This window comes from Phyllostomus hastatus, unplaced genomic scaffold, assembly GCF_019186645.2.
Source record: "Phyllostomus hastatus isolate PE091 unplaced genomic scaffold, TTU_PhHast_1.1 phas_contig_118, whole genome shotgun sequence".
Taxonomy (NCBI): Eukaryota; Metazoa; Chordata; class Mammalia; order Chiroptera; family Phyllostomidae; genus Phyllostomus; species Phyllostomus hastatus.
Genome location: NW_025333543.1, coordinates 4,567,448 through 4,572,934, shown reverse-complemented (window position 1 = coordinate 4,572,934; position 5,487 = coordinate 4,567,448). Strand labels below are relative to the sequence as shown.

The 5,487-nt window shown below is 36.9% G+C and overlaps 1 pseudogene; it reads right to left on the bottom strand.

Annotated features, from left to right (window-relative positions):
• Nucleotides 1-965: 965 nt before the first annotated feature.
• LOC123824154 lies at nucleotides 966-5,186 on the bottom strand (annotated as a pseudogene).
• Between the last annotated feature and the right edge of the window lie 301 nt (nucleotides 5,187-5,487).

Here is a 5,487-nt window from a genome sequence, read left to right as displayed (position 1 = left end):
GCATTATGATAATCAAACAACAGTACTAAATCTGAGTAGCACTAGTTAATTAGTATTTTTTTAACATTTAGCTTAAAACCAAAATCAACCACACTGTTGCATAAGTTTTTCAGAAACTTTCCTTAACATGGTGTCAACATCCCCCTGTTTCTTTGCTGAGGCACAGAATGCAGTCATATCAGGTGTCAAGGCACTTATTATAAACTGTCCTACCTGCCCAACTCAGGAGTAACACTGGATGGAACTCTGATGATGTATATCTGACCCCCCTACCTCTTGCTTATGCTATCTTGCATTAAATAACTGCATTTCTTTTTTTTTAAAGATTTTATTTATTTATTTATTAGAGAGGGAAGTGAGGGAGAAAGCGAGAGAGAGAGAGAAACATCAATGTGTGGTTGCTGGGGGCTGTGGCCTGCAACCCAGGCATGTGGCCTGACTTGGAATAGAACCTGTGACACTTTGGTTAGCAGCCCATGCTCAATCCACTGAGGTACTCCAGCCAGGGCAAATAACTGCATTTCTTTAAAAGCAAATTTTTAGCTAAGAACTTGAATACTGAATTTAGAAACAATGATTCCAAGACACATAAAATCAAACGTGTTAGTACTGAAAGTCACAAAATCTTAAAAATGAAAATAATGGACTTTTCTTTTATTATCATGAACATATGTCAACTTAAGGCAAATAGCACTGCCACCACAAGCCTTAAAATGGTATATTTTTGGTGTCTGGAGCTCTTTAAAAATTATAATTTGAGACGGTTCACATGAATTTCAATACCAAAATTCATATTCTGCATGAAGTTAGAGTTTTATCAGTTTTCAACATGTGTAAAGTTTGGTCTTATGGTGAATGTTTCCACTTGACTTATTAAGTTTTATTTTCTCTGGAGGCAAACCAAAGCACTGCCTTAAGACTCCATGTTCAAAATTACAAAATGTTCTATATCATTCCTAGAGATTTCAAAGCTGGATATTACCCTGGTCCTTGTCATCATCTTTCTCTTCATCATTCTATCATCTTGGTCTGTGTATTCAAGTTCATCCTCTTCTTCCTCTGGATTATGGAGTTCCTTGAGTTTATTCTTTAATGACAATGTTTTTTCATCCTGATCAGCCAACTGTACAAAGAGATGATCTTCTTCTTTTTTGAGATTCTGTAATGTTCACCTCGAGCTGATTTTTCTCATTTTGTAAAATGACAGGGATACTGTTAAATGCATCCAGCTGCTCTTTAATGGCAGTTCTTTCCTCACACAAAGCTTTTATTTCATTCTCTAATTCTTCAGTCTCTTGTAATAATGCTGGCAGTCTTCCTCCTACATCAGTAGTTTTTGTAGCTATTACAGTTTCATTTTTTCCTGGTACAGGAACTGATTGTGCAAGTACTTCTATTTTCTGTAACAACTCCTACTTTTCTATAGTTTGGTGATCTCCACAAATTGTGAATTCAGCTGAGACATTAATGTTGCCAGTGCTTGTTTTAATTCTGCAATTTATTTCAGAATCTCTAGCTGAAGGTGTTGCTTTGTTTGTATCTGGGGATGTTTGGGAAGATTTCAATATTTTTTTAATTTTTAAAGATTTTATTTATTATTTTCTGGAGGCAGCAGAAGGGACAAAGAAAGAGAGGGAGAGAAACATGATGTGTGAAAGAAACAGAAGCATCAGTGGTTTGTCTCTAGGCATGCAGCCCAGGCATGTGCTCTGACTAGGAGTCAAACTGGCAACCTTTCAGTTTTCGGGCTGGTGCTCAGTCCACTGAGCCATACCAGCCAGGGAAAATTTCAACATTTTTTTAATCAAAGAGTTCTTAACAATCAATTGGCTTTGTAAAAATTCCTAATTACTTTTTTCTCCTACCATTGAAAAGATTTTTTATTTATTTTTGATTATATAAATGACTCATAATTCAGGAATACAGTCTTATTAATTTTTTTAAATTACACATAAATTAATTACATGTAAGCCTCCCTTGAATATAATCCTCCTCCACATCCTCAAACGTTCACCACAGTTAATCACTGTTATCCCTTTTCTATGAATACTTTCAAAGATCCATCTCATTCTTTTATATTCTAAGTCTGTATAGTATTCAGCAGTAGTATATTCATATCTGTAATGGGAGAGTTCCTAACTCTTACTTATTTTAATCCTTCTGTTTCTTCTCACTACCTACTATTTTCTTCCAGTTGAATGCCATTCACCTGAGCCCCATACCTGTAAGAACCTTGATGTGGATTGTCTTTTCCTCACAGCCCTTTAGGAAGATTGTGCTGATCCTTGTGTTGCAGAACCTGAGATACCTGCTGTGTGACTGTTTGTCTGGAGCTGTTTGTTTTGACATTTTAATGTAGAAATCTGCTGCTTTAATTCCTCAAGTTGCAGACCTTTCTCTTAAATTGAATTTTTGTAGGGAGTCACAATACTATCATGCTGTTCTAATGTTTACTTCTTCTCTTCATTAGGAACTCCAGCAGCCAATATGTTAGTGGAAAACTTCTGCAATGTTCTAACACTGGAACATGGCTTTCTGGCAGCTGCTCGTAGTCCCAGGAGGGTTGATGGGAAATATCAGGACATGAACAGAGATGTAGCATTAGTTGTAGATTCATTACTTTCTGTTCAGACCAGTCAGAATTTCATCTCCATTTTCAAACCAAGGTTTCATACATTGACTATATGAGCCTTCCTTAAGAAAATTTGGAAATACTATGCAGCAGAAAGAAAGAAGGAGCTCCTACACTTCATTATAGCATGGATGGAACTGGGGAACATTATTCTAAGTGAAATAAGCTGGGTGGTGAAAGGCAAATACCATATGATCTCACCTATAAGTGGAACCTAATCAACAACAACAAAAAAGCAAACAAAATATACCCAGAAACATTAAAAGAAAGAACTGACAGTAACCAGAGAGGAGAGGAGAGAGGGATAATGGGGGAAGATACAGGAAGGTCCTTCAAGGAACATGTATAAAGGACAAAGGGGGTAGGTTCCAGGATGGGAGATGGGGATGGGTGGGGTGAGGGGGCTGAGGTGGGGTGAAAATAGAGACAACTGTACTTGACCAACAATAAAAAAAAGTTTCGATTGGAATTTATATTTTTAAATAATTTTGGAGCAAAAATCAGGCAATCTTCTATTACTATACCTTCATCACTATTGCCCTCCTTTGTAATAATGTCCAGTTGTCTCTCAGAAGCATTTTCAAAAGCAACAACTTCCTGGATTGCTCCATTACTTCTTGTTAGTGCCTGTAGTAGTAAGACACCATCATTACATATAACTTCCTGTAACATGTAACTGAATCTACTAATAAGTCCATCAATTGTGAAATACCCATTGGATTGAGTAAAATAATTTGCTGCACCTGAGGCCCTAGTGTGTTAAAAGAGAATTAAGAAGTTCACACCAGGGCAACAGACATGGAAATCAAACTCCTCCCATAAAGATAACAAGAAAGTAACATTTGATTAATGCTTAATGAAAATTTCCATAAACTGCCTTCCCAAATCTACACTCTGTCTTGTGGAATTTTCTTCTAATTCTTCTGTCATCATAAGCTATCATATAGTGTGTCCAAGGCATAAATTATTATTTCAGAATTCTAATTATCTGTTTTTAGAACATGGAAACAATATTCCATATCTTGAACAACCACTTCTGAGTGATATTTCTCAGATAATGATTTGAGAGCACACATGGCATTTCTCCCATCATCCAGTAAAGCAGATGAAGCTGCTCTGTCATAAAGCTTTTGAATTGTCTAGGCTTCTGTATTCTGGGGTCCAGCTCTCTGATCTCCCATTACCCCACAGAGGAAATTTATTTTGTCATTCACCCGCCAGTATACCAGCTCAGTAAGGAAAGAAAAGATAACTTTCCCCACCCTCCACATGAGCCAGCCCCCAAGCCCAAACTCTGTACTCCGCAGCCACCACTGCTTCCTACTCAAAGGCTGCTCTAGCCCTCTAAGCCCTTAAACACCCTGGTGCTGCGTTTTTGAATTGTATTGTCACCATCATTTATTAAGGAGCTAGCTTTTCAAACCACGTGTGCTTATACTCTTGAGTGGCTCTATTGCCTATTTAGTTAAAGTTTTGAAAAATGTTTTAAAGCATCTGGCCTCTGATCCAGAGGTTGGTGGTTGGTGAGCTGAGTTTGAGGAGGCGAGTGGATGGGGGACAAAAATGTCATCTATACTAATCTTCTTTTTAACTTTACTTTTTGTAAGCAAACACATTATATTAGCCCAGAAGAAAGAGACTTTATCTTTGAACTGGTGACAGATGTCCCTAAGCAGGATGTCCCTGAAGGGTTACTCAGAATCTACTATCATGGCTCCCTGGAGAATGTCATGTTGATGTTATATAATAACTCACTGGAATGCAAAATGGAGATATTTTATATTGTAGCCTTTTGTGAGGTGAGCCTGTGAACTTGTTTAGAAACTTCATGTATTTGGGGCCAGGGAGGCATATCCAACATGAGAAGAAACTTGGGAACAGTTATTGATACCTTTGCTTTGTGTGAGTCCTCTAATTGTGTTCTTGACATTGTTTAGTAAAGCTCGACCCTGGTTAAATCTCTGATTTATGTGAATATAATGTAACAGTTTAGTGTCTTATATTAGTTCAGAATTTTTGGCTCTAAAATGGACATCTGGATTTGAACCCCTGTCCTTTCAATTTTTATCCTAGGTAACCTCTCAGTGATTCACATTACTACCCATTAAATAGAGATTAGTAATAGTTTGAATCATTAAATAATGCATGCAAAATGTACAATGATGTCTTAACACATAGTGAACTTGTACTTCATATCAGGAGCTTTATTAAAACTCAATCCAAAAGCAGGGTCACAATAATGACCAACATTCAAAATGTACTTAGTATATACCAAATATTGAGTTAGGCACTTTGTTTTTGTGTAATTTTTACCATCAACCCTGTAAGTAGTAAGAATTTGTACATATGTGGAGGAGACTAAAACTAGAGTTTTCACTTTGTCCGTCTAAAATATTTGCAAGACACATTTGCATATTATTTCCCATTCCTTAATTGAATGTCACTAGGGCCTTGATACTCGAAATGCCATCTGTAGCCTTGGCATCACCTGGGGGCTTGTTGGGAATTCAGGCTCTCCAGCAGTATCAAAGTCCTGCTGATTCAGAATCGGCATTTTAACAAGATCTCTGGGGCAACTTGTATGCCTGTTAAAATGAGCAGGCCCTCATTTAGCCGTTTTTATATGGTTCTTTCTTGTATTATTTCATCGAGTATATCTGCCATGATTTTGAAATAAACAGATTTTAATTGCTGCAGAATTTTATTGAACTTTGTGGTTTAACATTCAGTTATAATCTGGGAGTCATTTCACTCATGTTCATTGTCAGTACTGAGGAAGCAGGAAGGTAAAACAGAAAATTAAGGTGAAGCTTTAAGCAGAAGAAAATTTTCCTTAATTGAGGGGAGTTTTTCTC